Source organism: Bufo bufo, chromosome 5, assembly GCF_905171765.1.
Source record: "Bufo bufo chromosome 5, aBufBuf1.1, whole genome shotgun sequence".
NCBI lineage: Eukaryota > Metazoa > Chordata > Amphibia > Anura > Bufonidae > Bufo > Bufo bufo.
In genome coordinates, this window is record NC_053393.1 from 238474180 (window position 1) to 238499261 (window position 25082).

The following is a 25082-nucleotide window of genomic DNA, read 5'->3' on the forward strand; positions in this document are numbered from 1 at the left end:
TTAAAGTTGAAATGTCTCTTAGCAGCGATCTTTTTCAGAAAGCATTGCTAAGGGACAGCCGTCTTCCTAAGAGAGCAGTGCTGTATTAGGGAGACGGCCTGTATTGGGAGCTGGCGGGCGTCTGCCCACACTGCTCCCTCATATAGTAGTGGGGACGATAGTCATAACTATAGATGATAATATACATTGATATATTAATAAATGACTACACTTCCTTCCTGCTCACTGACTAGCATGGCCAGCACTGTCCGTGAGCTCCCCCTGTACTCCCAGCGCACTATGTGATTAACCAGCCGCCAGAAGCAATGTCTGTGTGAACGGTAAGTGCTCACTACGGGCAATGCAGGGAGGCAGAGAGAAGCTATTTTACTGTATATAGGAACAGATATATACTATGCAATGGAGATCTGATACCTGTAACCCCCCATTTAGGTGCTAGCATCAGCTACAATCCTGGAAGTGCAAAGCAAACTAGCAGACACTTGCTCTAGGCGATGATACGACTCATCTAAGGGCAGGGCTTGTGGCAAAGATATGATCCATCTAAGGCAGCGGGGCTTATAGTGATGATGCTATCCATCTAAGGGGGCAGAACTTTTGGGATGTCCAGCACCACTGACTGTGCACTGCACCTAACACAGGAATGGCCAACCTGCGGCTCTCCAGCTGTTGTAAAACTACAACTTCCACCATTCCCTGCTGTAGGCTGATAGCTGTAGGCAGACTGGGCATGCTGGGAGTTGTAGTTTTGCAACAGCTGGAGAGCTGCAGGTTGGCCAGCCCTGACCCAACAGATGCTTAGCTAACCTCAAAGGATACCAGAACCAGAGTGACAACTGCCAGGTTGCAATGAAAACTGAGGGAGTTATTGCTTCTTAAAGGGACTATTATAATTGCTTTCTGCCACTGATAAAGACAGTACCCTCATTCTTGTTGAAACCAGACAAACCCTTGAAAACTTCCATATGAAGTCTACAGATAAAAGGAAGATTTGTGCTTTGTTGCAGGCTAGTTATATTGTCAATGTGTTGTTATAAAGTCTTCTTGTTTCATTTGTTCAAACAACCATAGTTATTCCAAGGCCTGAAGAGCAAGTATGGACAAATGATACACCAGCTTAGAATTACAGTAAGATACACGTTGCAGCTACAGTATCCTGCTATATACCAGCAATTGCTACTTTACCATGAAACTAATAAATTAGACAGTCAACAGATTGTTTTTGGAGTCCCAACGGTAGTTTTTGAACTTATTCTCTCACTAAGCCGTTAAATCTATGTCAATTCCAGCCTTCATTAAGATAATGAATGTAGCAAGGAGAAATGTGTAGAGTTCTATTTTCATGGCAATAATCTAGGCTTATCATTGAATACAAGATCGGACCACCTCTGCAGGGACAAATTTCATTGCAAAACAAATTTTGGAGATAAACATTATACCATTTATTAGCAGAAGCTAATGTTATTTGTCCTTCTACCTTTGGCTTTCACATCAAACATGAACAGTATCCTTCAATGAAAGCACAAAGAGAATGGTAATCCACAGAACAACAAGAACAGTTCAAAAACGTGTCCCATGGGTTTAAGGGTGTCTTGGTGTCTATGTCTATCAAAGACAGAAAATATTTTTGTTGCTCCCCAACAGTATATCACCATGAGACACATCTTATTTGATACCATGTGGTTGAGAGGGTTGTGGCTCCAGCCATGATACTATGGTTGCATATTATTTGAAGGTTCCCCAGTGATGCAGACTTTTGAGAATAGGAAAGCAGCTGGCAGTAGTGAGGCAAATAAACATGGGATGGTCGACTAAAACATCTTGAGCTTGGTCTTTATTTAATCTCATGTATTAGTGAGTAATTACCAGGACATGTGGAGATCACAGGAGTAATTATTCCTTCAAAAGCATACAAATCAGCCTCTAGTAACGCATTAGTAGAAAGATTTAGTATTGTTTAAAGTAAGCATATGGGGATCATTAACAATTGATTCTAGGATTATTAGACATAGAGAAATGAAAAACATGGCAAGTGATAAAGGAAGTATAATTTGTGAAGACTATTGCACTATTGTGAATTCTACTTCACGCAGATGATCAGGTTTTGGCCATCTCTACTGATCACTGAGGAAATGTTATGTCCTACAGGCCTGGCATATACAGACCATTGAGGAATTTTTCAGCATGTCCCCAGCAAATTAGTGACTAAATCTACATGTGTTACATGTGGACTTTACTGTGTAATTTACCACAGATTTCACCATGTGTATTACAAAGGGTCAAATCTACTGTGAAAGTCCAACTAGTGCATGGACGTCACTAGCAATTCTGGAAAGTTAGAGTGTCATGTATTTAGCTTGCAGAGGTAACTTAAATGTCAAAAACGACCTATTGTAAAATTATGTAAAAAATTATGTTTTTATGTAAACATGTTATTACAAGTGCTTAAGGCAGGAATGGACAACCCGAAGCTCTCCAGATGTTGCAAAACTACAACTCCCAGCATGCCCAGACTGCCAACTGCTATCAGCCTACAGCAGGGCATGGTGGGAATTGTAGTTTTACAGCAGCTGGAGAGCCACAGGTTGGCCATGCCTGGCTTAAGGCATCTTTTTACATTTTCCATGTTGCAATCTCTATTAAAATATATTCTTAAAATATTGTTATTTTTACACTGACCACTGAGATCTCCATAGATCCACACTCCACAGGATAGACTCAATGACAATCTGTGATGGTGGCAACTCACCTTCTCCTCTCAGGTCACAGACCACGCTCACTAAACCCTCGAAATTAAATAAATACTGCATATAATTTCTGACAGAATTTTTTTTTTTACTGTAGCGTCATGTGGCTTTGCAAGGCAAATCTCTGACCTGCTGATTACAGAGAAGAGCAGGCACTTAGTCAAGATGGCTACCTCATCAACATGTTAAGAAAATAGAATTTAAAATTGTACAATAAGAATATGAAAAATGATTTGAAAAAAATAAAAATATTTTAACATATTTATATCCCTTTGTATCAATGTATGCTTATGTCTCCCAGTGTTACATAATACATATTACCATATTGTACTCAGTTTTCTTTTGTAGAGTACAACTAAATCATCAAATTTCTATTTGAATTTAGAAGTTACATTCATAAAAGAGATAGATAGATAGTATATAGATAAAAAATATATAAAAAGGAAAAAATGAGCAACACCAGCAACAATAGTGGGTGCAAATCTTCTATAAAACTGGTCCAAGTTCTTCGGAGTAATTCCAAAAGTGTGAGGCAGCACTCTGGATTTAGTGAAAAATGGTGTCCACTTTATTCCCCCATAACAATGTTTCAGCCCAAACTCAATGAGGTTTGAGAAAGGAATTAGATACATAGACATATCCTCATGATAGGAGGATATGTCTTCAGTAATGGCCATCATAGCACTGGAGGTTTTGTGCTGACCGCGCACCACTAGTGTAGTCAGCGCTGCTACTCAGTTTTTTTTTTACCAACTTCACGTACACCACTAGTGCAGACAGCACTGTTATACTCTACTCATATGATAATCCAATCTCCTCTTTCTACGCTCCTGAGGATGTGGCAAATCACTCTAACACATAAACGTGTAGAGCTTTATCCAGAGGATTATAAATATACAGGTGAAACTTTAAAATTAGAATATCGTGCAAAAGTTCATTTATTTCAGTAATGCAACTTAAAAGGAGTTGCATTAATGCAACTTAAAATTAGAATATTGTGAAAAGGTTCAATATTCTAGGCTCAAAGTGTCACACTCTAGTCAGCTAATTAATCCAAACCCCCTGAGCAAAGGGTACCTGAGATTGTGACTTTGGGATTTTCATAAACTGTAAGCCATAATCATCCAAATTATAACAAATAAAGGCTTGAAATATCTCGCTTTGCATGTAATGAGTCTATCTCATATAGAAACCGGATTCCAAAAAAGTTGGGACACTAAACAAATTGTGAATAAAAACTGAATGCAATGATGTGGAGATGGCAAATGTCAATATTTTATTTGTAATAGAACATAGATGACAGATCAAACGTTTAATCCGAGTAAATGTATCATTTTAAAGGAAAAATAAGTTGATTCAAAATTTCACGGTGTTAGCAAATCCCAAAAAAGTTGGGACAAGTAGCAATAAGAGGCTGGAAAAAGTAAATTCGAGCATAACGAAGAGCTGGAAGACCAATTAACACTAATTAGGTCAATTAGCAACATGATTGGGTATAAAAAGAGCTTCTCAGAGTGGCAGTGTCTCTCAGAAGCCAAGATGGGTAGAGGATCACCAATTCCCACAATGTTGCGCAGAAAGATAGTGGAGCAATATCAGAAAGGTGTTACCCAGCGAAAAATTGCAAAGACTTTGCATCTATCATCATCAACTGTGCATAACATCATCCGAAGATTCAGAGAATCTGGAACAATCTCTGTGCGTAAGGGTCAAGGCCGTAAAACCATAATGGATGCCCGTGATCTCCGGGCCCTTAAACAACACTGCACCACAAACAGGAATGCTACTGTAAAGGAAATCACAGAATGGGCTCAGGAATACTTCCAGAAACCATTGTCAGTGAACACAATCCACCGTGCCATCCGCCGTTGCCAGCTGAAACTCTACAGTGCAAAGAAGAAGCCATTTCTAAGCAAGATCCACAAGCTCAGGTGTTTTCACTGGGTCAGGGATCATTTAAAATGCAGTGTGGCAAAATGGAAGACTGTTCTGTGGTCAGACGAGTCACGATTCAAAGTTCTTTTTGGAAATCTGGGACGCCATGTCATCCGGACCAAAGAGGACAAGGACAACCCAAGTTGTTATCAACGCTCAGTTCAGAAGCCTGCATCTCTGATGGTATGGGGTTGCATGAGTGCGTGTGGCATGGGCAGCTTGCATGTCTGGAAAGGCACCATCAATGCAGAAAAATATATTCAGGTTCTAGAACAACATATGCTCCCATCCAGACGTCATCTCTTTCAGGGAAGACCCTGCATTTTTCAACAAGATAATGCCAGACCACATTCTGCATCAATCACAACATCATGGCTGCGTAGGAGAAGGATCCGGGTACTGAAATGGCCAGTCTGCAGTCCAGATCTTTCACCTATAGAGAACATTTGGCGCATCATAAAGAGGAAGGTGCAACAAAGAAGGCCCAAGACGATTGAACAGTTAGAGGCCTGTATTAGACAAGAATGGGAGAGCATTCCTATTTCTTGAGAAACTGGTCTCCTCGGTCCCCAGACGTCTGTTGAGTGTTGTAAGAAGAAGGGGAGATGCCACACAGTGGTGAAAATGGCCTTGTCCCAACTTTTTGGGGATTTGTTGACACCATGAAATTCTGATTCAACATATTTTTCCCTTAAAATGGTTTAAACTTTTGTTCCGTGATTTATGTTCTATTCTGAATAAAATATTAGAAGTTGGCACCTCCACATCATTGCATTCAGTTTTTATTCACGATTTGTATAGTGTCCCAACTTTTTTGGAATCCGGTTTGTATTAGTTTCACCTTTTAAGTTGCATTACTGAAATAAATGAACTTTGCACGATATTCTAATTTTTTGAGTTTCACCTGTGTGTGTGTATATATACAGTACAGACCAAAAGTTTGGACACACCTTCTCATTCAAAGAGTTTTCTTTATTTTCATGACTATGAAGGCATCAAAACTATGAATTAACACATTTGGAATTATATACATAACAAACAAGTGTGAAACAACTGAAAATATGTCATATTCTAGGTTCTTCAAAGTAGCCACCTTTTGCTTTGATTACTGCTTTGCACACTCTTGGCATTCTCTTGATAAGCTTCAAGAGGTAGTCCCCTGAAATGGTTTTCACTTCACAGGTGTGCCCTGTCAGGTTTGATAAGTGGGATTTCTTGCCTTATAAATGGGGTTGGGACCATCAGTTGCGTTGAGGAGAAGTCAGGTGGATACACAGCTGATAGTCCTACTGAATAGACTGTTAGAATTTGTATTATGGCAAGAAAAAAGCAGCTAAGTAAAGAAAAACGAGTGGCCATCATTACTTTAAGAAATGAAGGTCTGTCAGTCAGCCGAAAAATTGGGAAAACTTTGAAAGTAATGGCTATTTGACCATGAAGGAGAGTGATGGGGTGCTGCGCCAGATGACCTGGCCTCCACAGTCACCGGACCTGAACCCAATCGAGATGGTTTGGGGTGAGCTGGACCGCAGAGTGAAGGCAAAAGGGCCAACAAGTGCTAAGCATCTCTGGGAACTCCTTCAAGACTGTTGGAAGACCATTTCAGGGGTCATCAAGAGAATGCCAAGAGTGTGCAAAGCAGTAATCAAAGCAAAAGGTGGCTACTTTGAATAACCTAGAATATGACATATTTTCAGTTGTTTCACACTTGTTTGTTATGTATATAATTCTACATGTGTTAATTCATAGTTTTGATGCCTTCATAGTCATGAAAATAAAGAAAACTCTTTGAATGAGAAGGTGTGTCCAAATTTTTTGTCTGTACTGTATATATATATATATATATATATATATATATATATATATAATGAAAAACAGGACAGCACAGCCTCAGGACAATGATGGGTACACGGCCTGCTGGGACTAGTCAATCCCTCAACAATAGATAGGAAAAAGGCAGCACTCCAAAAATAAAATTAAAAAAATACTTTATTCACCTCATGCCACTGCCACTGAGGTGAATAAAGTATTTTTTTAATTTTATTTTTGGAGTGCTGCCTTTCTCCTATATATATATATATATATATATATATATATATATAGAGATATATATATATATATATATATATATATATATATAAAAAACAAAAACAGGTCACAGCAGCACAAGACCAATGAAGTGGGTGCAGGTAATCCTCACAGCCGCAGGCTCAAACGGCTATCAGTAAGTATAGCATCAAAGGATGAGGCAGCACTACAGATAAAGTGAAAAGTGGTGGATCTTTTATTCCCCTCTGCAACGTTTCAACCGCTCAATGCGGTCTTTCTCAAGCATACAACATGGTGTCATAACAGGGTATATATACCCACAATGCATAGCACTGAATAAAGTGATAATAATTCAATAAAAAATATACCAAGAATAAAAATCATATGTAAAATACAATAAACATCTCAAAATTGTGAAAGTTGCATCAATAGTGGTTTACATGATATAATACATCATACACAGAATCGACAAACATAATACAAACAAAGCAGTGCATTAATTAGTGACAATAAGACACATCATTACAATGTGACATCACCTGTGTATCAATATTCAAAGTGATCATAATCAATAAAGTTAAAAACTCACACAGCGGTGCATGGACAAGGGCGCCAAGAGTCCGCGTCCTCACAATCCGACCGCGCATGCCCAGGATCCCAGCAACGTCACACCACACAGACGCAGCCCTGCGACGTCAACACGGACACGTGAACAAGCACATGACCTACCAGACAATCACATGACCAATCCAGGGGAGGCGTCGGGCCAAGTCACGCAAGCGACGCGAGGCAAGCGTCGCCCGGCCAACGACGTCGGCACTACCGGCGTCGTTGCCCCAGCAACCGCAAACCAAACACCGCCGGCAATGACAAGCCCATGCTAGAGAAAAATGGGCCGGCGCAGCCAGATTAGAACAAGAGGAGACGGGAGAGAAAACAAAGGGCACAATAATCTGAAAATTCAGAAAAACAAACAAACGGGAGCATATAAGCACCTGGCAACTGTATCCAGGTTTAGAGAGTAGAGTGAACGTGGTATATAAGTATATCGGCACTAGGAAGGAACACCTTCAAGGTCTGTGCCATACTAACATAGAGCAGGGGAACAGGGGCCGGTGGTACAGCCATTCTCATGACATGACCACAGGCCATAATGGGTGAAGGGTCAAGGACACGTCCATGCCCAAAAAGCCCAAACCCAAAAACCGTCCCCTGAACCTATAAAGTGAAACAATTTAGAGAAACCACCACTCATAAAACAAACAACCCTATACAGTCAACCCACATGATGTATAATATACAGAGTACTTTTGCGCCCCATGGATCTCCCCCAATGGAGGAACGTAGAAAATTGCGCCCACCGTCCATAAACAACGCCACTAGAGTATAGATGACAGAAATCTAGAGAAAGAAAACAGAAATATATTGTTTAGAACAATGGATACAGAATTAACTATAAATCCAATAATCCCAGTCAATTATATGTTGAATGACACCAATCGAATTTACATATACCAGGGCACGACAAGGAGAGGATCAAACGGGAACGATGGAAAGCCCCATCTTATATCACATTCCATTTAAAATCACCATTGAGACCACCAGGTCTCAAGGTATTGAGGCGATGGATCCACCTAAGCTCTCTCTGTTTGAGAGCCAATGTCCTATCACCTTCCCTTCTGGACAGGGTGATATGATCCACTATCATAAATTTAAGGTCCCTCTCCTTATGATTGGCATCCACAAAGTGTTTAGGGACAGGCAGATCCTTCCTTTTTTGTCTAATTGAGAACCTGTGATTGTTTAGACGTGTCTTCATGTCACAAGTGGTCTCCCCAACATATAGGAGACCACAGGGACAGGAAAGCACATAGACAACATATGAGCTGTTACATGTTAGAAAGTGACCAATGTCATATTGGCTCCCCGTGACAGGATGAGTAAACCTCTCCCCCTTGATCATGTATGAACAATTCACACACCCAAGACAAGGATAGGAACCCCTCCTCCGAGGGCCAATATGGCTTTGCACCAAAGTTTTAACTGGAATGTCTGCCCGAACCAATTTATCACGAAAGTTCGCCGCCAATTTTGGGCGACATTGGGCAACATTGGGTTAACCATTAATGTGAGGTACACATGATGAGGTTACTTACTATTAATGTGAGGCACATGCAGGTCCAAATTGATAAAACAATGTGCCTCATATTAACAGCAAGCTACTCCAACATGTACCTGATGCCATTAAAGGGTTTCTGTCACCCCGCAAAACTCATTTTTTTTTTTTTTGGATAGTTAGATTCCTCATAGTGCGATATAGGAGAATATAATGCTCTTACTTACTTTCATGCGGCCGATTCTTTATAAAACGAACTTTTATAATATGTAAATGAGGGCTCTACCAGCAAGTAGGGCGTCTACTTGCTGGTAGCTGCTGCAGAAATCCGCCCCCTCGCCTTGTTGATTGACAGGGCCAGCCGTGATCTCCTCCTCCGGCCGGCCCTGTCAGTAATTCAAAAATCGCGCGCCTCGCGTCATTCGGCGCAGGCGCTCTGAGATGAGGAGGCTCGTATCCTCAGCACTCCCTCAGTGCGCCTGCGCCGATGACGTCTTCTCTTTCGGTGATGTCATCGGCGCAGGCGCACTGAGGGAGTGCTGAGGATACGAGCCTCCTCATCTCAGAGCGCCTGCGCCGAATGACGCGAGGCGCACGATTTTTGAATTACTGACAGGGCCAGCCGGAGGAGGAGATCACGGCTGGCCCTGTCAATCAACACGGCAAGGGGGCGGATTGCTGCTGCGGCTACCAGCAAGTCGACGCCCTACTTACTGGTAGAGCCCTCATTTACATATTATAAAAGTTCGTTTTATAAAGAATCGGCCGCATGAAAGTAAGTAAGAGCATTATATTCTCCTATATCGCACTATGAGGAATCTAACTATCCAAAAAAAAAAAAATGAGTTTTGCGGGGTGACAGAAACCCTTTAACCCCATGTTGTCCATTATTTTAAGCGGGGTACTTGACGAGGTTGGTATTAATATGTGGCACATGGTTTCATCAATTTAGACTCCATGTGCCTCACATTAATAGCCAGTAACCTTATCATACTGTAGTACCCAACACCAACTCACACATTAACCTCATGTTGCCCAATGTCCATTATGTCAGGAAGTACTTGCTGGTGTTACTATTAATATGAGGCACATGGCTTTATCAAGTACCTCCTCACATAATGGGCAATTGATACTTTGCAAAAAGTAAAAATAAAAAAAATATGCATGCTATCGAATTGGTATCGCGTGTTGCAATACTTTTTTTGGTATCAAAATCAAACTCAAAATTCTGGTATTAGAGAAGAATTTATCCCTGCTCAGTGGACGTTGTATTTGCTCTAGCTGAGACACCCTACAATTGCTGCGGACCTATTCACAGCCAGGGAGAAGATGAGCTGGTCTTGCAAGAATGACCTAGTCTCGCAAGAACAGCTCATCTTCTCCCTGGCTGCGAAGAGGTCCACAGCAATTGTACGGCATCTCAGCTAGAGCGAATACAATGTCCACTGAGCAGGGATGAAGTCTCTTCCTCCCTGAACCTAAAATTACAGATTTTTATTTTTTAATTTAGAATATTTATATTTTTCCCTTTCAACATATAAAAATTCAAAAGAAGACATGAAAATAGACAATAATGCAAAAGGACATAAGCGATAATATTTCCTGAGTATACACATACATTTGTTACTCACTTAACGTTAAACATCTATCCCAATCCTATTTCTTTTCTCATGTCATACCTATATAAAGGCAAATGTAACCCCCCCCCCTTCTCCCCCCCATGGTTGTCTTGATGGTTGCTGCAACAAAACCAAAACCAAAAAGAAGAAATTGATTTCATGATCTCATATCAAGGGTTTCGCTCATATCTCATTCCTTTATTTACCACTTCCTTCCTGCTCCTTAATCCCCGTTTTTTCTACTGTTCATTTCTATTTTCCTTATTTATTTTTGGGTACAGGCGTGTTCATATCTACGCACCCTCCGGCATAAGTTCTTCCACTCTTCAATATTTGGTGGTGTGTCCGCCCCCCACTCTCTAGCCACTACAACCCGCGCCAGCATTAATCCTTTGACCCATTTCATTTCAATTTCTCTGTCGAGGCCTATTTTCCTGATATATCCGAGCACCGCTATAGAGATCTCCAATGGCGCGGGACACCCAGTCGATCTGGTCAGCTCACGAAAAACCTGGATCCAATAGTCCTGGATAAGGGGGCAGTACCAGATCAGATGGGTGAAATCCGCGTTATCCATGCTACACTTCCAGCATCTAGAGTCCCTTGTTTTATACATCCTGCTCAAAACCCATGGAGTAATGTAGGTACGATGGATAATAAAAAACTGTATCAGTCGAAAGTTACTCGATACTGTACTTCTTTTTATACTATTATAGATGCATCTCCAGTCTAGAGCGTTAGGTTCCACTTCTAGTGCCCATTTTCGTTCACTATTAAACTTAATCACTCCCCCTAATCCCCTTTTGATTTTTTTGTATATCTGTGATATTGATATTTTGGTCCCATTGCTGAGACAGCAAAATTCTACAAATTCTGATTGTTTAGTGATTAAGAAATCTTTATTCTCAGTAGTGTCAAATGCGTGCTTTAACCGAAAGTATCTAAAACGTGTGAGGGTGTCTAGTTTTATACTAAGCCCGAATTCTTCTAGTGTCCTGAGCTTTCCTTTTATCTCAATCTGTGAAATAAACTTAATACCATTTTTTTCCCAAAATACATAATCATCTAACCTCTGAAACTCACCTAGGTTTATATTCCCCCATAACGGGGTAATCTTTAATGAGTAATTTATACCCAATAATTTTTTAACATTCACCCATGTTAAGTGCATCATATTACTAATCGGGCACTTCTTACCCTTTATTTTTAATATCCCGGCTTCCAGGACACTAAAAATATTATATTGGAGACCTACAAACTCGCCCGCTAGATAATGACGCAGTCTGTCGTCCTCTGTCATTAACCACTGTAGCTGGGATGCATAATAATAGCCTCTGAAGCAGGGAACGGACAAGCCACCATCTTCTTCATCTAGCCATAAATATTTTTGTTTAAGCCTGACCTTTTTTTTCCCCATATGAGATCATTTATCAATCCTTCCAATACATTAAAAAGATGGTTACCTATCCACACAGGGCAGGAGGATATAACATAAAGGATCTGCGGCAGCAAAATCATCTTGATGATAGCGATACGATCTGCCTGTCTTATCAGTAGTTTTTGCCAGATACTTATTTTATTTTTAACCCTTTTAAGCAAAGGGGAAACATTAAGTTCTATATACTCCTGGATCCTCGCACTAATTTTTATTCCAAGGTATTCCAGTGCGTCTGTGGGTTTTAGTATTTTAACATTAATATCCCTTCTCCCGGTTTCATAACCGATTGGGAGCAGCACCGATTTCATCCAATTCACCCTAAAACCAGAAATTTGGCCAAACTGATTTACAATTCCCATCAGGTATGGCACCGTTGTCGCCCCCCCCTTTCAAAAAGAACAGGACATCATCCGCGTATAAACACATTTTGTCTGAGGCGCCCCTACTCCCAAACCCCCTGATGTTATCATCTGATCGCACCTTACATGCCAATGGTTCAACAAATATGGCAAACAATAGTAGGGAGAGGGGGAACCCCTGCCTAGTGCCCCTTTGTAATGTTATTGATTCGGATATCTCTCCATTAATTTGAATCCTTACTTTCAGATGTCGGTAAATCAGTTGTACCCATCTAATAAATTTTTCCCCAAGGTTTAGCTCGTGCATTATATTCCAGAGGTATGCCCACTCCACCCTGCCAAACGCTTTTTCTGCGTCCAATGACAGGATGGAGTGGGCATCCTCACCACTCATCTGGATATTCAAAAGGGCCCGGCGAATATTCATTTGAGCCTGACGTTTTTGTATAAACTCCAATTGATCTGGGTGTATTATTTTGCCTATAACTTTTTTTAAGCAATTTGCCAGCAATTTGGCACATATTTTAAAATCGGTGTTGAGAAGAGAGATGGGGCGATACGAGTCCACCCTGCTCTCGTCTTTCCCCTTTTTCCCTATCAGGGTTATTACAGCCTCCGAAAGGGAGGCAGGGAGTGCACCCCTGTCCATAGTTTCATTAAGGACCCGCAGGAGTACTGGGAGAATAACCTCACCGTATCTTCTATATATCTCAAAGGGAAGACCATCCAGCCCGGGGCTAGAGTTACCCTTTATTGATTTCAGAGTTTCCCGTAATTCCTCCAGTTCAATTGGTCGGTTCAAACACTCCCTATCCTCCTCGGAGAGGCGAGGGAGCGATACCCCCTCCAAAAAGAGTTTTATGTCCCCACAATCTCCCACTCCCTCCGAGGAGTAGAGGTCCTTATAATATTTAACAAATTCCTGCTCAATTTCTCCCGGGCTGGATGTTATCCCCCCCATCTCTCCTCTCAACACACTTAATTCTGCCGTCCCCCCTTTGATTCTGTATAAGGGTGGAGAGCAGTCTACCTGGTTTCCCCGATTCCCTGAAGTATCGAGCCCCCTCAAAAAACACTCTTTGTTGTGCCTTATTCTCCAGATAATTATTTAATAGGATTTTAGACTCTTCTAACTGAGCCGTCGTTTCAGGGGATTTGTCAACCAGGAGGTCCTCCTCTAATTTCTTTATTTTATCGCCCAACTCTCTCTCCTCTTTGGCAAATTTGGTTTTTAAACCCTGAATTCTACCAACAAGGATACCCCGTAGATATGCTTTAAATGCATCCCATACATACCCTATTTGTGTAGATCCTAGATTAATTTTCCAGTACTCCTCTATATCCGAACCAATGCTATCATCTTTATTTATCAAATTTAGCCAATGCGGGTTTAGCCGAAACACTCTACTTTTTGGTTTAACCGTTGTTTTAAATGTCAGGCTAATTGGGGAATGATCTGAAATACTATTAACCTCATACCTCATTTTTGATATCTGATCTACCAGTTCTGGACTAGCTAGTGCCATATCTATTCTGGACATTATTTTACTTCCACGACCAAACCAGGAGTACACTCGCTTATCATCATACAGATACCTCCACACATCTATTAATAATAATTCTTGTGATATTCTTTTAGGAAGTGTTGGTTGGTTTGTCCCATATTTATCATTTGATATCACTGAGTATCTATCTAGAGTACTATTCATAACGCTATTAAAATCTCCCATTACCAATATGGGGCATTTACCTCGCGACTCTACAAACTCCACTAAACGATACATAACACATAGTGAAAATGGTGGAGGTATGTACACAAAGGCCAAAACACACAGTATCCCATTCCACTGACAGTAGAGGAATACATATCTGCCCCTATCGTCAATCTTCTGATCAAGTGGGATATAATCAACTTTATGATGGATATATACGCTAACTCCACATGAGTAGGTAGAGAAACATGAATGATACTGGTACTTAGCCCATTTCCGCAATAATAAATATGTCTTATCCTTTGTGTTATGTGTCTCCGTTAATTCCACAATGGCTGGGAGGTGTCTAGTAATAGTATCAAAAACCATAACCCTCTTAACCTTATCCCCCACTCCGCGTACATTCCATGTTAAAATCCTACTCATGTGTGCCTTCCACCTGTATTTTCATTCTTATCTTCACTACTAAACCCATCAAGACAACCATCCCGCCCCTTACCCATCCTCCAACCCTCCCGTTCCCCCCCTTACCCCCCTCCTTATCCCCCTTCTGGTCGGCGAAATGGAACATCTCCCCCACCTCTTGCACTACGCCCATTCCCTCCCCCCCCACCTCCCCCCCCCCCCGCATCTCGCAGCCTATATCGCGATCATATTCCCTTGGCATCCATCCACTCCACTACTTCCTCTGGGGAGCCGAAAAAACTAATTTGCTCGCGGTATATTACACGTAGCCTAGTGGGGTATATCAAAGAGTATTGAATCTGGGCGCCAGCTAACCTCCTCTTTACCTCCTTAAACTCCTGTCTTTTAACCTGTGTCGCTCTGGAGTAATATGGATATATTTCTATGCTGCTTCCATTATACGCTATTGTCTGCATTTTCCTTTTTGCCCTCATTATTATATCTCTATCTCGGGAGCTTAAGATTTTCGCTAAGATTGCCCTGGGTGGGCTTCCCTTTGGGGGCGGTCTACCCGGGATCCTGTGTGCTCTGTCAACTGTAAACCAATTAGATAGGGCCTTTTTATCAAAACTATCCACCAGCCAATGCTGTATGAACCCCGTTACGTCCTCTCCTTCCACTCCCTCAGGAAATCCCAGTAATCTAATATTGGATCTCCGGGACCTATCCTCCATTGTAGTCATTCTCTCGAGCAGGTTTTTCCTTTCCCCATCTATAACTTCTACCTTTTTCTTTATTCCCTCAATATCTCTCTTCATTCCCCCTGAAGATATTTGCAGCTCTTTAACCTTTTCCCTCACTTTGTTCATCTCCTCCTTAATAAGGGAAAGATCCACCTGAGCAGAGGCGATCTTAGTAGTCAGATCCTCCAAACTTTGATTAGACTGCTGTACTGCCCCCCAAATTTCGGCCAGTTTCATATCCACAGAGTTTATTCTTTCCTCCATTCCTTCTCCACTACCCAGCCTCCTATCCAACCCAGCACATTCCTCTGCAACCAGAGTATCACCTCCTTCTTTCTGACTTTCCTTATTCCCCCTTAATGCACTTCTGCTCTTTGGGTTAGGTGGGGATTTAAGGTATTTTTCTAAGCCAGTTGCGGTGCTATTTCCTTTTCCTCCTCCCGGCGAGGAGGTTCCTACAGATTTTCTATTATATGTTTTAGGTGGCATTTTGCAATAAGAATAACCCAAACAAATAGATAAATGGAAAAGGGAGCCAAAAAAAAACAAAAAAAAAACCTAGTAGAGACTACACCACAATAGGACAGAATAAGCAAAAAAGCTAAGAGAGCAAGTGTTAAATATGCAAAGACTTTAGATTAGTCCAGATTAGTCCAAGACAATCCTCTCAGCTTCCCTAACCAAAAAAGAAAAGGATGAGGGAAGAAAAAAAAAAGAAGAGGAAAAAAGGGTCACAGAGAAATCAGTTCCGTTCTTTCTTTTCAGTTGAACCACGGCTGCAACTGGATAAAGCTGTAGTCCTAGGGCAAAAGGAAACACAGGGGGGTGAAACCTTTATGTTCTTCTCGTGTCCAGGGGTCGGGGCCTGTCTAGGGGCAAATACAGGACAAATACAGGGCTATTCCCCTGATGTTACTTATATCATCCAACCCTGGTTTCCTCCTCTTCAACCCCTTGTCAGCTATCCACAGCTATCCCACAGGCCACGCTTCAATCCAAAGCCGCGAACCTAGGACAAATTCTGCACCAATCGATGCCTGCCGCTCAGCGGTATTCAACAGTATTATTCGGCGGCACTAATCCAATAATAATCCAGTACTTATCCGGTTCCTTATCCAGTTAAGGAAAGTTAAGCAGGCATATTCCAGCAGGAGAACAGTAAAATAATATTAACGTCATGCCGTCATCATACCGTCGTCATCTCTCTGCCAGGTAAGGAGACCCCCGATAGTCACGTCTCACACCTCCAGTAATGTGGATGCACCCCGATGGTCATATCTCGTACCTCCGTCCGTACTGGGACATCACAGAGGGCCTCGGCGTCCTCCACCCCGCTTACATCACCGCGTTAGGCTCTCATCTCCGCTCGCTCCCAATTAGGTGAGTCATAATCACCGCCACCGCCAGTAACCCGTCACCGCAGGCCTCAGTGGTACAGCGGTTCAGCGGCGCGGACCCCCGGCATCCCCAGGAACCTTTAGCGTAGAGCAGCTCTCACCCGGACGCCAGCGGCATGCGATGCACGAGGAGAGGGGGAGAGGGAGGGAGCGCGGCACGCCCACGTCTTCACGTCATGCCGCTACGGCCTCAGCAAAATTACAGATTTTTAAATATACAGCACTGCCTATACCTAAACCATGCTACACTACATGCCAAGCACAGCTTGACAAAGGGCACATTTACTGTTGCACAAAACGTTACAGCAATATGTGAATATGCATATGTGGTGGTTCTCCAATAAAATCAATTCTTAATTGCAGGATTTATTAGGGCCATGCGTCAAATAGGAGAACAAGAATAGTGCCGTTGAACCTGTGTATAAGTCAAGTGAATACATACTAGGTGCGAAAAAGGAACAGGGGCTGTGGCAGAAGAACTGAGGGGCCAATAAAAAAAAACCTGAGCTATATTCAGGGGAGGAACCGTAAAATGTGGACATATTAATTTTTTCTCACTTGTGCACTCCACGCACCGATAAAATAAAGCCAAAAGCTAATTAACCCTTGTAAAATGAGTAAAAAAATAAACATTGCTGCAGAGTTTCTTTGAAAAGGGAGATAGACCCAATAATGAGACAGCAGAACACTCCAACACTGCAAAAAAAAAAAAAGAAAGCTGCATTTAAAAGAAAATAACAAGAGTCCTACTTAAATTACAGGTTTATCGCAACAGGTGATTCACATGCCCCAAACCTGCTGTGTGTAATATGTGGCGAACGACTATCCAATGAGGCCATGAAGTCTTCCAAACTCTTTCACCACTTAGAGACCAAGCACCCTGCATCAAAAGACAAGCCTTTGGAGTTTTTTTGAAAGAAAAAAACATGAATATGAAGGACAGAAGCAATTACTGAAGACCACCTCATCATCAAATGTGTCTGCACTGAAAGCATCATTCTTAGTGGCTAACCGCATTGCCAAGGCTAAGAAGCCCTTTACTATTAGTGAAGAGTTGATCCTGCCTGCCGCTAAGGACATCTGCCGTGAGCTTTTAGGAGAGGCTGCAGTTAAAAAGATAGCACAGGTTCCTCTTTCGGCTAGCACCATAACTAGACGAATTGATGAAATAGCAGAGGACATTGAGGTACAATTGTTAGAGAGGATTAATGAGTCACCGTGGTACACAATCCAAGTTAATGAGTCTACTGACATTGACAACCAGGCAATAATGCTTGTTTTTGTGCGATATGTTTTTCAGGAGGATGTGCATGAGAATTTGTTGTGTGCATTATTGTTAAAACCAACAGCACAGCTGCAGAGCTATTCAAGTCTTTGGATGACTACATAACAGGGAAATTAAACTGGTCATTTTGTGTCGGTGTATGCACAGATGGAGCCACTGCCATAACTGGACGGCTTTCTGGTTTAACTACTCGGGTCAAAGAGGTTGCGCCTGAATGTGAGTCTACGCACTGTGTCATCCATAGAGAAATGCTGGCTAGCCGAAATATGTCACCCGAACTTGACAGCGTTTTGAAAGATGTGATTAAAGTAATAAATTACATCAAAGTACATGCCCTTAACTCACGTCTGTTCGAGCAGCTCTGTGAGGAGATGGACACTGAGCACAAACGTCTTTTGTTACATACAGAAGTGAGGTGGCTTTCTAGAGGTAGATCTCTGGCAAGAGTTTTTGAGTTACGAGAGCCGCTTCATAGATTTCTTTTAGAAAAAGAATCAACACTTGCTGCACATTTCAGTAGTAAAGAATGGGTTTTAAAACTTGCTTACTTGTGTGACATATTCAACTTGCTCAATGACCTCAATCTGTCACTTCAGGGGAGAATGACAACTGTCTTCAAGTTGGCAGATAAAGTGGCTGCATTCAAAGCGAAACTGGAATTGTGGGGATAGCGAGTGAAAATAGGGATATTTGACATGTTTCAAACATTAACAAGGATTTTGGAAGAGACTGAGCCTGTACCTTCATTCTCCCAGCTGCTGCACGCTCACCTATCTCAGCTTTTAAAAGAGTTTGAGCGTCATTTTCCAACCACACGAGACCCGCGAATCAGAAAGGAATGGATCCGTGACCCATTTGTGAACAAGCCTGGTAAAGGCAACCTTGTCCGTGCTAGAAGAAGACCAAATGCTTGAGATTGCAAATGATGGCGGCCTTAAAAGTATGTTTGAGATGTCAAATCTTTCAAAGTTCTGGATTAAAGTCAAGGCAGAACATCCTGAGATCTCCACAAAAGCGCTGAAGACTCTGCTGCCATTTCAGCACCCCCCTAAGCCCTAAGCCCTGTACCAGAACCCCCCCAACCCACCCGATCCCTGGGAAAATTGTCTTGCATGAAACTGGTCCTTGTTGCAAAAAAGGTTGGGGATCACTGCTCTAGCGGATATCGGTACTGGGCCTACAAGGTCCATAGCTATACACTAAAACGGTACCTCGATGATCGGGAGAGGTACCAAGGGACTACGGAAAAGGTGCTGGGGGCTAGTTGCCTGGCAGGTCGGGCAAGACTTACAGAATTCATCCACCTCCCTAAACACACTGGGCCAGTAAAACCTTTGTAGAATCAGGTCCTGTGTTTTCTGCATTCCCAGATGACCCCCAAGAACATGTTGGTGGGCAAACTCTAACAAGAGTTTGCAATAAGCCTGGGGAACCACCAACTGTTCAATGTGTTCACCCCGCAGCTGGTTTACCCGATACAACATATCCTGCTGAACCACAAAACAGGGGAACACCGACTCTGCCCCAGCTTGTTGTGGTTCACCATCTACTATTAATACATTTTCCCAGGATCGGGATAGGGTGGGGTCATGGTGTTGTGCAGTACCAAAATTATCCACGGAGACATTGAGGTCTGCCAGCTCAGACCCCGGCGGCAAGTCCTCCACGTCTCCCACCATTACACTCAGTGGGGTTGTCTCCCCCTCTTCCACTGAAGTGGCGGTCACCCCTACCGCTGGCCCTTCAGCCTCGGGTTCCTAGGGTTCTGGCCTCCCCCCGGAGCAAGGCCACTCTGCTGGGGTTACCCCTATCTCATGGGTATCAGTCACTTTCGTAGCAGGCCACAGTGCCGGGAAACCAGGGAAGTCTCTCCCTATTATACAAACCGAATTCCAAAAAAGTTGGGACACTATACAAATCGTGAATAAAAAAACTGAATGCAATGATGTGGAGGTGCCAACTTCTAATATTTTATTCAGAATAGAACATAAATCACGGAACAAAAGTTTAAACTGAGAAAATGTACCATTTTAAGGGAAAAATATGTAGAATCAGAATTTCCTGGTGTCAACAAATCCCCATTTTCACCACTGTGTGGCATCTCCCCTTCTTCTTACAACACTCAACAGATGTCTGGGGACCGAGGAGACCAGTTTCTCAAGTTTAGAAATAGGAATGCTCTCCCATTCTTGTCTAATACAGGCCTCTAACTGTTCAATCGTCTTGGGCCTTCTTTGTTGCACCTTCCTCTTTATGATGCGCCAAATGTTCTCTATAGGTGAAAGATCTAGACTGCAGACTGGCCATTTCAGTACCCGGATCCTTCTCCTACGCAGCCATGATGTTGTGATTGATGCAGAATGTGGTCTGGCATGAAAAATGCAGGGTCTTCCCTGAAAGAGATGACGTCTGGATGGGAGCATATGTTGTTCTAGAACCTGAATATATTTTTCTGCATTGATGGTGTCTTTCCAGACATGCAAGCAGCCCATGCCACACGCACTCATGCAACCCCATACCATCAGAGATGCAGGCTTCTGAACTGAGCGTTGATAACAACTTGGGTTGTCCTTGTCCTCTTTGGTCCGGATGACATGGCGTCCCAGATTTCCAAAAAGAACTTCGAATCGTGACTCGTCTGACCACAGAACAGTCTTCCATTTTGCCACACTGCATTTTAAATGATCCCTGGCCCAGTGAAAACGCCTGAGCTTGTGGATCTTGCTTAGAAATGGCTTCTTCTTTGCACTGTAGAGTTTCAGCTGGCAACGGCGGATGGCACGGTGGATTGTGTTCATTGACAATGGTTTCTGGAAGTATTCCTGAGCCCATTCTGTGATTTCCTTTACAGTAGCATTCCTGTTTGTGGTGCAGTGTCGTTTAAGGGCCCGGAGATCACGGGCATCCAGTATGGTTTTACGGCCTTGACCCTTACGCACAGAGATTGTTCCAGATTCTCTGAATCTTCGGATGATGTTATGCACAGTTGATGATGATAGATGCAAAGTCTTTGCAATTTTTCGCTGGGTAACACCTTTCTGATATTGCTCCACTATCTTTCTGCGCAACATTGTGGGAATTGGTGATCCTCTACCCATCTTGGCTTCTGAGAGACACTGCCACGCTGAGAAGCTCTTTTTATACCCAATCATGTTGCCAATTGACCTAATTAGTGTTAATTGGTCTTCCAGCTCTTCGTTATGCTCAAATTTACTTTTTCCAGCCTCTTATTGCTACTTGTCCCAACTTTTTGGGGATTTGTTGACACCGTGAAATTTTGAATCAACTTATTTTTCCTTTAAAATGATACATTTACTCAGATTAAACATTTGATCTGTCATCTACGTTCTATTACAAATAAAATATTGACATTTGCCATCTCCACATCATTGCATTCAGTTTTTATTCACAATTTGTTTAGTGTCCCAACTTTTTTGGAATCCGGTTTGTAAGTTCGTAGTGTAATTTTGTGGCAACTGCTACTTCGTGAGTCCACCTGCCGGCCCCCCATGGTTAGAGACACCAGGGCGATGGGATAGTCTTTTAAGTCCCCATGAATGCACATGACCCCGACTTTCCGGCCAGTATACTCAGCGGACCATACCAGGGGAGACCTTACTAGGGAGACCAGACTCCCTGAGTCCAGCAGGGCCTCTGCTGGAGTGTCTCCCACTTCCACCTGGCACAAGTGATTTAGAGATTCTGGGGTACCCGCTGCACACAGCTTCCTGGCATATAATGACTGATGTAATGCATAGTTCGTGTCCATGGGTTCCACCTGATGTGGCCAGTCAGCTCGTACATGGCCAGGCTCCCGACACTGCCAGCAGACTATCGGAGCCGGATCCATAGGGGGAACATCCCGGGCGGGTTTGGTTGACACAAGTCGCCGGGTCTGGGGGTGGAGTTTTACGGCATTTGACTGCCCCCCTCCCAAAAGAACCCCCTGTAGATTCCGGGTAGCCTCATAGCGTTCCACCAGGTCGACCATCTCAAGGGAATTACCTGGAGAGACCTGGCCAATCCATTGCTGGAGAGGGGGTGGTAAAGCCCTCCAGAACATATCAGTCAATAGTCTTTCCAGCATAGCCATGGGACCCAGCACGTCAGGCTTTGGTCACTTTTGCAAAAAGTGGATTAAGTCACAATACTGGGGTCTCGCGGGCTCAGCCAGATAAGGGTACTTTCACACTTGCGGCAGGATGGATCCGACAGGCTGTTCACCATGTCGGATACGTCCTTCCGCTATTTCGCCGTGCCGCCGGACTGCCGCTCCGTCCCCATTGACTATAATGGGGACTGGGGCGGAGCTCCGGCGCAGCACGGTGGCGAAAGCCGCCAGACTAAAAAGTCGGACGTACAGGACTTTTTAGTCCAGCGGCTTTCGCCGTGCACCACCATGCTGCGCCGGAGCTTCGCCCCGTCCCCATTATAGTCAATAGGGACGGAGAGGCGGTCCGGCAGCACGGCGAAATAGCGGAAGGACGGATCTGACATGGTGAACAGCCTGTAGGATCCGTCCTGCCGCAAGTGTGCAAGTACCCTTAAACCCCCCACTGATGTACCCGCTGGGCCCGGACCAACACAATCACCCCCAGTCTTACCAAAATCTTATTGTGTTGGTCTGAAATGTTGCAAGTTGGGTCATTAAAACGGTCCACCATTTTTTTACTATTTTGGAGTGCTGCCTCATTCTATATTCTTTATATGGGCTCAATAACCTACAGCCTGGAGGGATTGCACCCACTCTATCATCTTGACTAGTACTGCGGTTTCTTTGTATATATATATTGTAGAAGGGTTCAAGGGATGATCGTGGATGATTGATATGTGTCACCGAGGTTCCTGGCCTTGGTGAAGTAAGAGACGGTCTTATGTGTTAGCAGCAGTTGCTGCTTGACATGTTGCTATTTAGTATGGCTGTAATAGCTGATCCGGGACGGCTCTTACTGGGAGTAGTCAAAGTGCTGGGTGGGTGACGACTCCCCACATTCCAGGCCGGGTCTTGGTTTTGGGCTATAAAACACAGGCAGCACTGTCAGGTGGTGTGGTTTACTCCTCTCTGACAGTGGAGCTCTGTCAGTCTCTGTGTTGGGACCTGGGATTTTGGGCCTGGATTAAGGCCTGCTACCTTGTTGGTGTGAAATCAGGTGGATTTTGCTTTGTCCCAGGACTTCTTCTTTGCTGCATGGTGTGAACGAACACCAGAATCCCAAGGTGACTGTTTTCCTTTCCTTTTTGTTTTGTCACTTACTTAATGTGTGAATAAACACTGAACTGTTTAATTTAAAGACTTTGTTGTTGCCTGCGTCTGCTAACCTGCCTATCAGAGCGAACCCCCACAATATATATATATACAGTTGCAAGAAAAAAGTATGTGAACACTTTGGAATGATATGGATTTCTGCACAAATTGGTCATAAAATGTGATCTGATCTTCATCTAAGTCACAACAATAGACAATCACAGTCTGCTTAAACTAATAGCACACAAAGAATTAAAAGTTGCCATGTTTTTATTGAACACACCATGTAAACATTCACAGTGCAGGTGGAAAAAGTATGTGAACCCTTGGATTTAATAACTGGTTGAACCTCCTTTGGCAGCAATAACTTAAACCAAGAATTTCCTGTAGTTGCAGAGCAGACGTGCACAACGATCAGGAGTAATTCTAGACCATTCCTTTTTACAGAACTGTTTCAGTTCAGCAATATTCTTGGGATGTCTGGTGTGAATCGCTTTCTTGAGGTCATGCCACAGCATCTCAATCGGGTTGAGGTCAGGACTCTGACTGGGCCACTCCAGAAGGTGTATTTTCTTCTGTTTAAGCCATTCTGTTGTTGATTTACTTCTATGCTTTGGGTTGTTGTCCTGTTGCAACACTCATCTTCTGAGTTGAGCTTCAGCTGGTGGACAGATGGCCTTAGGGTCTCCTGCAAAATGTCTTGATAAACTTGGGAATTAATTTTTCCTTTGATGATAGCAATTTTTCTAAGCCCTGACGCAGCAAAGCAGCCCCAAACCATGATGCCCCCACCACCATACTTCACAGTTGGGATGAGGTTTTGATGTTGGTGTGCTGTTCCTTTTTTTTCTCCACACATAGTGTTGTGTGTGTCTTCCAAACAACTCAACTTTGGTTTCATCTGTCCACAGAATATTTTGCCAGTACTGCTGTGCAACATGTTGTGCTCTTGTGCAAACTGTAAATGTGCAGCAATGTTTTTTTTGGACAGCAGTGGCTTCCTCTGTGGTATCCTCCCATGAAATCCATTCTTGTTTAGTGTTTTACGTATTGTAGATTCGCTAACAGGGATGTTAGCATATGCCAGACACTTTTGTAAGTCTTTAGATGACACTCCAGGATTCTTCTTCACCTCATTGAGCAGTCTGCGCTGTGCTCTTGCAGTCATCTTTACAGGACGGCCACTTCTAGGGAGAGTAGCAGCAGTGCTGAACTTTCTCCATTCATAGACAATTTTTCTTACCCTGGACTGATGAACAGCCAGGCTTTTGGAGATACATTTATAACCCTTTCCAGCTTTATGCAAGTTAACAATTATTAATCGTAGGTCTTCTGAGAGCTCTTTTGTGTGAGGCATCATTCACATCAGGCAATGCTTCTTGTGAAAAGCAAACCCAGAACTGGTGTGTGTTTTTTATAGGGCAGGGCAGCTGTAACCAACACCTCCATTCTCATCTCATTGATTGGACTCCAGTTGGCTGACACCTCACTCCAATTAGCTCTTGGAGATGTCATTAGTCTAGGGGTTCACATACTTTTTCTATCTGTACTGTGAATTTTTACATGGTGTGTTCAATAAAAACATGGTAACATTTAATTCTTTGTGTGTTATTAGTTTAAGCAGACTGTGATTGTCTATTGTTGTGACTTAGATCAAGATCAGATCACATTTTATGACCAATTTGTGCAGAAATCCATATCATTCCAAAGGGTTCACATACTTTTTCTTGCAACTATATATATATATATATATATATAAAAATACAAATAGTGCAGCAGCACAGTCAGATGAGATGTACCGGGTGCAAACTCCCCACAGAGGTCGGCTCTTCCTCCACGAAATATATAAAAAACGAATGATGAGGCAGCACTTCCAGTATGAGGTGAACGGGTGAGGAACCCCAACTTTATTCAAGCGACGTTTCGGCCTGCTCAATGAGGCCTTTCTCAAGCTAGAGCTTGAGAAAGGCCTCATTGAGCAGGCCGAAACGTCGCTTGAATAAAGTTGGGGTTCCTCACCCGTTCACCTCAT